This window comes from Protomyctophum parallelum (assembly GCF_964188405.1).
Source record: "Protomyctophum parallelum genome assembly, chromosome: 7".
Taxonomy (NCBI): Eukaryota; Metazoa; Chordata; class Actinopteri; order Myctophiformes; family Myctophidae; genus Protomyctophum; species Protomyctophum parallelum.
In genome coordinates this window covers 30932387-30943354 of record NC_139705.1, presented here as the reverse complement: position 1 = coordinate 30943354, position 10968 = coordinate 30932387, and the positions used below count along the sequence as shown (strand labels likewise).

Below are 10968 nucleotides of genomic sequence, written 5' to 3'. Positions count from 1 at the left end.
GTGCATTTATACAGTATACATTTATATAGTGCCAAGGCGATTTACATTGTGCATTACGTTCACACACACATTCATACACCAATGGTGGCGGAAACCATGCTAGGCACCAACCAGCACATCAGGAGCAATTAGGGGTTCTGTTCAGTGTCTTGCTCAAGGACACTTCGACACTAACTCTGGGGGAGTCTGGGGTCGAGCTGGCGACCTTGCGGTTACCATCCTGCAACTCTACTCCTGAGCCACCACCGCCCAGGCCTATAACCTATAACCAGCAGTGTCCGATCTCTCTCAAGACAGATTCAGAGCTCTGCAGCTCAATCTGCAACTCCCATTACAACGTGTAGAGTTTGCTGTTACTGTTAGTAGGAATTAAACAAAGATGCACCACCGGAGGAGAGCTGAGGGAGCGTGAACGGGCCGGCATCATCCAGTCCTTACACACGGCCGTGGATGGTGCCCCAACTAAGAGGCTAATTCAAAAGGGTAAATTATTCATGTTTTAATCTTCATGAAATAAAGGATTTTCTACTTCAACTGCACAGAGCTGCCTTGGACCCTCGCCACCTCCTTCCACATTGATTTTGACTCATTCAAGGTATAGCACTTTTAAAGAACTCGTGTGCTGTATTATTTGAAACCCTCTCCAAAGAGCACCTGTCTGCAGTTTGTTTACATAAAGGACCCACGAAGCACTTCTTCTTTTCTTTTTTTTAGGGAAATTGTTGTTTTTTGTTATATATTTCTTTTGGCCGACGGGGTTCCCGGATTGCTCTTGTATGGACAGTGACTGAGGCAGACTTCTTATTTAGACAGTGGATTAAAATGTCAGTGTCACAAGTTCACAACCAACCAATCATGGTCCATGGAAAGCCCACCCACGTGTAAAACCCTTACACCCACAGTACTAGTATTACCTTGCCTATGCAGTATGTGCTCAACAGGGATTTCAGCAACATGCTTGAACAGACTCAGGCTCGCTGCATGGAGGATTTGGGCTATGCAATACTCATGGCCACAGGGACGTGCAGAGAGTATTAGAGGGGCAGTGGCTAAAATCCCCTAAGAGGGCACTTTTGGACAAAAAAGTGTGAAAATAGCAGCTCTACAAGCTCACACAACACGTTGCGCTCCGACGCGTTGAGAGCTTGTAGATCAGCTATTTTCGGGGCGCAACCCAGCACTCTTTAGCTATAGAGATGCGGTGTATACGACATGGATTTCTAAACGCAAAATACTGTGTTCAAGTTCAGGAGACTTCGGAAAAAAGCAGTTCTCCTGAATGCGACCTTCCTTCCGGCGTGGCATGGAAAGGAGTGGCATTTGCATGTCTTCCATCATTAGTAAACGCTGCATTCGTGGTCTGGAGAGGGCAGTTGTTTTACAGACGGGTAAAAGGGCAGGGGCTGAAGCCCCCTTTGATGTCTATGTGTGCACGTCCCTGCCTGGCCAAACAGGCCGGTCCACATGTCCCACAGGGGACAGTTGGAAACAGTCTGGTCCACATGTCCCACAGGGGACAGTTGGAAACAGTCTGGTCCACATGTCCCACAGGGGACAGTTGGAAACAGTCCGGTCCAAACAGGCCGGTCCACATGTCCCACAGAGGACAGTTGGAAACAGTCCGGTCCAAACAGGCCGGTCCACATGTCCCACAGAGGACAGTTGGAAACAGTCCGATCCAAACAGGCCGGTCCACATGTCCCACAGGGGACAGTTGGAAACAGTCCGGTCCAAACAGGCCGGTCCACATGTCCCACAGGGGACAGTTGGAAACAGTCTGGTCCACATGTCCCACAGGGGACAGTTGGAAACAGTCCGGTCCAAACAGGCCGGTCCACATGTCCCACAGGGGACAGTTGGAAACAGTCCGGTCCTAACATGCCGGTCCACATGTCCCACAGAGGACAGTTGGAAACAGTCCGATCCAAACAGGCCGGTCCACATGTCCCACAGAGGACAGTTGGAAACAGTCCGATCCAAACATGCCGGTCCACATGTCCCACAGGGGACAGTTGGAAACAGTCCGGTCCAAACAGGCCGGTCCACATGTCCCACAGGGGACAGTTGGAAACAGTCCGGTCCAAACAGGCCGGTCCACATGTCCCACAGGGGACAGTTGGAAACAGTCCGGTCCAAACAGGCCGGTCCACATGTCCCACAGAGGACAGTTGGAAACAGTCCGATCCAAACAGGCCGGTCCACATGTCCCACAGAGGACAGTTGGAAACAGTCCGGTCCAAACAGGCCGGTCCACATGTCCCACAGAGGACAGTTGGAAACAGTCCGATCCAAACAGGCCGGTCCACATGTCCCACAGGGGACAGTTGGAAACAGTCTGGTCCAAACAGGCCGGTCCACATGTCCCACAGGGGACAGTTGGAAACAGTCCGGTCCAAACAGGCCGGTCCACATGTCCCACAGGGGACAGTTGGAAAGGCTTCCATGTTGTATAGCAACAAGCAGCAGTAAACAACTAACAAAGTCTGTATGTGTGGAGTTCTGTGATTTCCCCAGTGACGAGTAATTTTCCCCGAGTGGGTAGTCACTTATTGCTCCCCATTACGGCTGGGACAATATGCCAATATTATATCAATATATCGTGGTAAGAGAATATTGCGATATGCGTTGCCTTTCCTGGTTTCAAAGGCTCCATACAGTAAAGCCACGTAGTTTATTGAACTTACGCAATCTCTCAAGACAGACTCAGAGCTCCGCAGCATTTCATACTTGTTATTCTTTTCATCACCAGTAAAAATACATAAGTAGAATGCAGCTGTAATGCAATATAAGTAGATATTTCCTATGTTACATCATGGTTGTTGCACTTTAAATTAAAATGTCTGTGCAGTTCTGTTCCGAGTTCTGACTGACTGTCCTCCGCAAATATCTCCTTTCAATATACTTTAACCAGTTTCACAAGTGGCAGCAAAGGTCATGAAGCACTGCTGCTCAGATCTAGGCTGCTGGTCCTGGCGATTGAAATTTAACCAGGGAACTTACTGTAAATAGGCTGCATTTCGAGCTGCAAGAGATGGCATTTCACTTCTATTTTCCCGGGCCGGCGGAGGGGGCACACTGGCCTGGGCCACCTGCGTGCTGAGCCGTCGCTGCCAATCTGTGTGTGTGTATAAGACAGCGAGGATAAGCAGCTCTCTGCTCCTCACGACAGATGGGCTGGCTTCCGTCACACGTCGCAGAGGGCCTGGACGCGAGGCCAACGTCAGGCTCTCTCAGACAACACACACAAAAGAAGCAGGCTCACGGCCTGCTTTATGCAGACAGACAAGTTCATTTGAGCACGTTAAGCCTTACACAGTGTTGTGCGTTGACAAGGTAAGCAGACAAGCAAAGTATAAATCATACATTACGCACAAAGACAAACACAAACATCAATAATACGCAGACATGAGCATTCCTCACGCTCTCTGTCTGCAATCATATGTGGTGGACATTTCGAGTGTACCACAACGAAAGCTCTCACTTAATTTAGCCTGAAAACGCAGCGTTAACCAATAACATTTCCACTCAGAAGAAGATTAATCAAGGTTCACATCACAGAGGATGGCGGTAGGTCTCGTAATTCTTTTCCACCAAGCCAAGCATTACATAAGAAGGCAGAGCTCTAATGGCCAGGGACCCGGGCCAATGTCATACTAGCTGCAACTTATCAATACACTCTCGGTTCACTTTGAGCAGAAGTGACACGTTTCTAATTCTGAACCAACAGCCAGTAGCTGTCCACTGAAGTCGCAAAATGGAAATATGTGTCCTTATTGGCAGACACTATATGCTCACATGTCAAGACGAAATAGGATCCAAACTGTATATGCTAAACAGTCTGGTCTGGCTAAAATACGTCTTCGTTCCATGTGTTTTAGTTTTTTTTTTATCTCACAACCTTTAGGACTGCATTCTTATTGAACCGCTGCACAGGCTCCATGTCTCGCGGCCTCACTGAGGTTTTGGTAGAAATTAGTTAAAGCCTGTTGGAACCAGTGTGTGGCAGAGAAACATCTGGTGGCCAGTGGACTTTCAGGCAAATCGGATCTTGTGCAAACTACACGTGAGGAAAGATTACACCAGAGTAGGTTATAGTTACTGAACCTAGACTGATAGATACAGTATGTTCCCTCAAAGCTAACTCCAACCGTATCCCTAAACCCGTCCCTAACGCCCCTACCCTGCTTCCTTCCGGCCTTTGCCTAAAGGTTCCAGGGGCCACAAGTAACAGGTATAAATTCTCCTTTGTGCCTGTGTCTATCCAGGCTTTAAATGCCAATAGGAGGAGGTAACTTTGTCACTGTTATGAATTCCATTGCTACCTTTACTGCCATCCTTTTTTTATTTCCTATGTGTACACCAAATCGCCCAAATCGCGAGAACATAGAGCTGAGGGAACGTGGGTCTGACCCCAACTGATACCATACACAGGTCCCATTTCAGCCCCTGAATTATACTTCTGAAACACGAACTGGATGTCTTCTTAGTTACACGTCATGATACAAATACAAATGTGTTTCCACAAAATGTTATAGATTTTAATATTACACTGTATACTATATATTACAAAAGAGTATAATGTATTTGAAAATGTTTTGGGACACATCACAATGTGAAAATCCACAATTTAACACTGCCTTGTCACTGTCAGTGCACAATGATGACGCAATGTCCTTGCCTTCTAAATCTCCATCTTAAGCTTCCAGATGCAACTGAAAGATCCCAATGAAAAGCAGCACTTTTCGCAAACTTTCTCTCAAAAGCGTTTCTAAGCCGTTTACTAGTTTTAAGCAGACACTGAAGCCATACATAGCACCATCATGATTTAGGAAAATAGCAGCTCTACAAGCTCACAAAGCGTCTTCTTACTATTTTCGGCACATGACACCGTCGTTTGCCGAAGTATAAATTATTTTACTCACTCCCCATGATCTTCAAGTTCAGCGCATTTCTCAACATGGTTAGGCCGTCCCTTTTGCCAGGACACCATGAGCCTTTCCACTGCTGTTGTCAAGGGCTGCTCCAAGTGATCTGTGATAGCTGCTGAATCCTACAGAGCTGTCCTTCTGCCAAAGAGGGGGAGTGAACCATTTCCAGCAGATTCTAACTATTTGTTTTGCTGTGAACTTTGCTCTTTGTTTTGGAACAGAATTTGTGTTTTGTTTTTTTGGCTGATAGATGTTCAAGTATAGGACGTATAGCCACCCGCTTCCCCTAAGATTCTGAAAATCAAAGTGGGGATCTCTCGATAGCTAGTGCTGTCTTGATGTATATTTAACTTTGTTTACAGTGCGACAGTCACTGCACATTAAAGCAGCAATGTGAGTGACGATGTGTCAGTGTTTGCTACAGCCAGGCCCGATGAAGAAGGGGCCACATTTCCACCGACATTAATTAAATGCTCAAAGGCCAAAACTATATGTTTGTTTCCCAACATCGATATTCAAGCACATGCCAACATTTACATATGTAGATCTTACTGTAACTGCAGAGTGGTCTACCTTCTTCATCTGTACTACGCGTTTAGCAACATAACATGTATCAATGAATGGAGAGTGTAATCCTATCTGTGTACGACAACATTAGCTGCTTCTCACCAGATGAAATGTCTCTGACCAGCCGACTAAACACACTTATGCCTAATAAGTGTATTTAGCCCCTCACAATCCATTTCCCCAAGCTACAGTTGTACAACTTGAAAAGGGGTAAGCTATTACACTCTGCAGGATTATAGTGAGCCGGTTTTCGGCAGGTGAAGGAGAAACGTGCTCGTGTGTGATGATGACCAGTAGCCTGTTACACAACAACTGTAGGGGCCAACCTAAAGCCAGATGCCTGCCTGGCCGTGTCTACTGGCTTTACTACAGTTTTCATCGACATGTGACATGTGACTGTAGTACAGTATTGCAGCCATGACGGCTGTGTACGCAATGTGTTTTTCTCAGTCATCCGATGCTAATTTTACCTCCCCTCAGTCTGGGAAACTAAACGATAGCTGACAGATAAATGATCTAATGCGTTCTCTGATAAATATAGGCGCAGCCATGTTTCATTTGAATGTTTCGTTTTGCAGTTGCCAGGATACTTCCCAAAAGCACAATCTTGTAATTCACTGTACAATATACAAGAACCCATTACACATTAAGACAATGAGGGGGGCAGTAACTTACAAGGACAACATTGAAACTGTCTGCGCCAGTGCACAGAGGTGCCTCTGTGTTACGAGCCAACACAACACAACCTCTTTAGTCCTCTTAAAAACGCAGCGCGACTGCACTGTCGCCTCCTATGCATAATAATAACATGCTCACTCTCGTCTGGAGCTGCTTTTTACCTGTTGGAATAACCGCGTGCAAAAGCAGTGCGGAGACGAGGCGACCGGTCAACGCGTCCGACAGGGAGGGAGGCGAGGACGCCGCCTCAGCCACGGCTCGACGCAAGATGGAGAGACACGAGAGAAAGGACCGGCGGCGGACCGGCGATGGTCCCCCCAGGTTGGGAGCCGTATCCACGGTGAGGGAGGGGGAGGGGGGAAAACAGCAGGAGGAGGACGACGACGACTGAGACGGAGCCTCCGGTGCTGAAGATGATGCTCCCTCTGGATGAAGCAGAGAGAAGAGGATGAGGTGGAATTAAGAGTCCGATGTTTTCCAGGGATGTGATGCAGATGTAGAACTGTAGATCTATCTATAATAACAGGCAGAGTTACAGCAGTGGCGTCGTGCCGCCTCGACCCGCCGACCGGGGCCGAGTGCAGCCGCGCAGCCCGAGGGTCCCGAGCAGAGCTGAAGGAGAGGAGAGGAGAAGCAGAGGAGTGTTCCGGTGGTGCTGCTGCCGCTACTGGAGGAGGAGGAGGAGTAGGTGAAGGAGGAGGAGGTGGAGGCCAGCGTTTAGTCCTTTGTGAGCCATGTCAGCAAGGATTACCAAAGAGAGAGGAGGAGGTGTGAGCTGAAGAGGACACTAGCAGAGGGGGAAGAGTCTGGCTGCCCGACGAACGGTGCATTCAGGTCGACCACTACACACACGAGCGGCGAGGCGAGCACGCATACACTTTCTCACACATAAACAGGCTGACGGGGAGGGGGGGTGCTCAGTTCAGCCAGTGGTCCTCTGGCTCCATTTCCGTCCGTGGCAGTGAACGACGGTGACACGCGTGAAGCCTATGCACTCACTGTTTACTGACTAAACACATACACACACACACACATGCATGAAGCTTGTACACATGACATAAATGTACAGCCTTCCTCCCTGTTCTTAGCCCACAGGAACACCATTCGCTCCGCTAACCAGTGAACAGAGAGGGGGAGGGGGAGGAACAGTATGTTTTGGTGTGCGTGTGTAATGTCTATGCGTGTGTGCGGAGGGGGTGGGGGGGGCAGAGGAGAGAGACAGAAAGATAGATAGAGAGAGGGGGAGGGGCGTGGCTGGTAGGGAATGCAATGAATGAGCACCTGCCATCATTCCAATTTGCGAGATCGCAGACCAGTGTCGGTCCAGCCGTCTGTGACTTGGCAACGGCAACCAATGGCAACCGAACCGACGACAACCTCACAGGGCAGGCAGGCTTGTGAGAAGGGAAAAAAATCACAGTCACACCCGTGTGAAGTGAGTGGTGCAACTCCGTGTGGGGTGGGGGGGGGGGGGGGGGGGCGGAAGTTCCAGAGCCACAGGAATGCACCCAGGGTGCCGGCCCGATTCCGGTGAACCGGCCCGCATCCGAAATGACAAAGTTACCGTGTGGGGGTCCCTCTACTGTACTGTACTGTACTGTCTCTGTACTGTACTGTCTCTGTACTGGCACACCCGAAATCACCATATATACAGTTAATATGTGCGTGTGTGTTTGTGTGTGTGTTAGGTTGTGCACAGGTGGAGAAAAACAACCATGCTGTTTTCGTGCTCAGACACACCCACCCACCCAGCCAGCCAGCCAGCCACCCACACACATAGCTCCGTAAGGGAGTGGTTACACCACTCAAGAAAAGGGGCAGTTTAGTTTGTGTGCGGCGCATTTTTACCGTAGCACCCGTTCAATCCTCCTTAACTTGGCCACAACCCACAGCTGTGGCAGACGTGCCCAATATGGTTCACAGCCGGCCGACACAGCGTACTGCCAATTGTGGTACACAGAACACACTGACTGCACACACGGTATACGAATGTACAGCTGGCGTAGCTAGTCCCTGAATGGCCAATGAAATGAGGGTGAATTAATGTGTGCGTGCATGGGGGGGTGGGTTACATTATTCCACCACAGTGCAGACAGACACATTATAATGAAGTCTTCTGCTCTGCTCTCCCATCCTGAAAACAAAAGCCTATACTGTTCATGATGTGATCAGTGCAGACCTTATAGAAAAGGAGCTTCCATTCACACAGCTCTCGTTCTGAAGGACACTGAAGTGCAGACAGACAGCACGGGCAGAGCTCAGAGATCTGTGGTGACATTAAGAAGATATGCACTGGCGCAGCAACCAGGATATGGGAGATTTGTGTCCATAAGATTAGATAAGACCTTTATTGATCTCACTGAGGGAAATGACCAAATCCACCACCAGACTCTGCTGCCGTTTTATAAGCCTACCGCCATGATAGCAAAACAACCATTATTTGAAGGTATACTTATTCGATTATAAAAAGCAAATTCACTACTGTAATTGTCATGAGTACAATATACACAATACACACACACACTTCTGAAATTAGAGTTTACAGATGGACGGACAAACAGACAGACAGACCGACCCATGTGAGCAAAAACATAATACCTCACGTTCGGCCTTGCAGAGACAATAACAAAATGCATGGCGGTACTTCCTTGGCCTACTGGCAATGTGAACAAGAAAACATACACTGATCAGTCCAGTGGTTACTGGTTTGCGAGATTAGCCCACACACAGACTCAATCACAGGCCCTCTCTAAAAATGCTCGGCTCCAACAGAGCCACACTGTCATTGATTATTATTGCATCAATGCTCTTCTGTTGGGGCCCCCAGTGATAAAACTAAATAAATAAATACATAATCACAATCAGTTAAGTCAGTGTAACAAATGACTCCAAAGGTTCAGTCTTTATAGTCTACGTGGATAGCAGGCGGTTGCAATATCTTTCTTGACATTGAGTTTTAATCTAATTTGTTCTTCAGCAGGGATAAATAGTCTGTTACACATCAAAACAGGCTGTAAGAAAAGCATTGTTTGTGAAGCACTTCAGTCCACACATGGGTCCCACGGCCCACAAGCTCACATTGTATAAATGTATAAAGAAATAAACAAACAAATACAAAAAGGTAATGCTAGTCAATCCCCAATATGTGGGATCATGTCAAATCGCTTTTGGCTCTGCATTTTAGAGACCCTGATTGAAATTTGCCGGGGGTTGATCGGACACTGCGTTCATGATAGAGAGAATATATATATATATATATATATACCCCAGCTCCTGCCAAGTTTGCCAGGCAATCATACTATCATAGTCATACAAAAATGGTGATTAGTTGCTTCAAATGAATAACAAATGTGATCTGTCTATCCCAAATCCCAAGAAACACCAAAACAGGAACCAGACATAGCCTGCAACCCAGAAAAAAAAACCACAGAGCACACATCCAACTCTCACTGAACACGCGCGCACACACACACACACACACACACGCACGCACACGATTTCTCATAACTATAACAAGCCTTACCTTGACAATATCTGCATAATACCTTCCCCATGATTTATCTCCATGCAGTCTACACAAGCACAACAAGCAAGTGAATGAGTTTCACACATATCTCCATCCCTCTCAACTGAATGACTCAATCAACTTTGACTTGACTGATGGTGACAAAAGCCTGCAGTTGGACTTTGTTGTTGACCAATGAACAGGATGAGCGGAGACATAGCAGCTGATTGAACAAGTAGGTGTGGCTGTGATGCTGATAATGACTGAGAGTAAATAATGCAGTCAGTGGTACTCAAACTTTCCAGGCCATGACCACCCAAAAGAATCATATTGATTCAGCCATTTTCACATCTTTCTTAGGCAAGAAAGTTGTTTGACTTATACTTATACTAGTTTGTTGATTGCTTGGCCTTATTTTTTATTTTATTATTATTATTAGGTATTAACAAGGTCTTAAAATGGAAACTTAAATAGTCACTTTAGAAATGTGCCGATACCCTCTGTATGTTGGCTTGTTTACTATTGAGTGAGAAAACAATGTTACATGTGTTACACATTAAGCAAATATAGGGACCCCCCTGGGCAGGGACGTGCAGGGAGTGTTAGAGGGGCAGGGGCTGAAATCCCATAAGAGGGCACTTTTGGATGAAAATAGCAGATCCACAAGCTCACAACACGTCGCACTGTGACGCGTTGAGAGCTTGTAGATCAGCTATTTTCGGTGTACGACATGGACTGCCCCTGGGTGTCCCGGCCCACAGTTTGAGTTTCACTGGTCTAAATAAAATGTTTCCCTGTAGAATATGCAGATGACCTTACATTCACAAGGGGTGTCTCGGCTACAGCATAGGTGGGCAGTTGGGCACTAGGGAGAGGTGGGCACCTTGATGTAAAATGTGTCAAAAATGTTAAATTAAAATATTAGCAAAATAGTCTTAAGCAATGTAAAGTATACATGATGTGAACATGCGTGGTGCATCCAATTCAGACTTAATTTTATCCTTCAACTTGTTATTTTTATGCCCCAAAATGATTGGATATAGGTTTTGTAGCAATTGTAGAAATATTATCTAATCATGTATACTTTACTGTAGGCCTAAAAACATTTTCCAAATATATATATTTTTTACATTTTGGGGGAAAATAGCCAAATACCCAGGGTGGGCACCTCAGTGCTATATTGGCTATTTTTAGAGCTGGGCAGACGGCAGCCCACCTATCCTGTTGATGTCGGTGTCTCTACCTGGCCTTGGATTCTTTGGAGAATGGAGCCGCGCTGGAGCTTTCACT

At 46.9% G+C, this 10968-nt stretch overlaps 1 protein-coding gene across 5 annotated transcripts in view; it reads right to left on the bottom strand.

Moving 5' to 3' along the window:
* mib2 (MIB E3 ubiquitin protein ligase 2) overlaps nucleotides 1–10968 on the bottom strand; it is an 83019-nt gene that overhangs the window by 70991 nt on the left and 1060 nt on the right. Inside the window, exon 1 of one of the 5 annotated variants that reach the window (XM_083769017.1) lies at nucleotides 6335–6542. The exons of 3 other annotated variants lie outside the window; for them this stretch is intronic. The gene's annotated coding sequence lies outside the window, so the exon portion shown is untranslated. Of the gene's footprint in view, nucleotides 1–6334; nucleotides 6543–10968 lie in introns of those variants that run through there. One more of the 5 variants, XM_083769018.1, reaches the window with a different exon arrangement.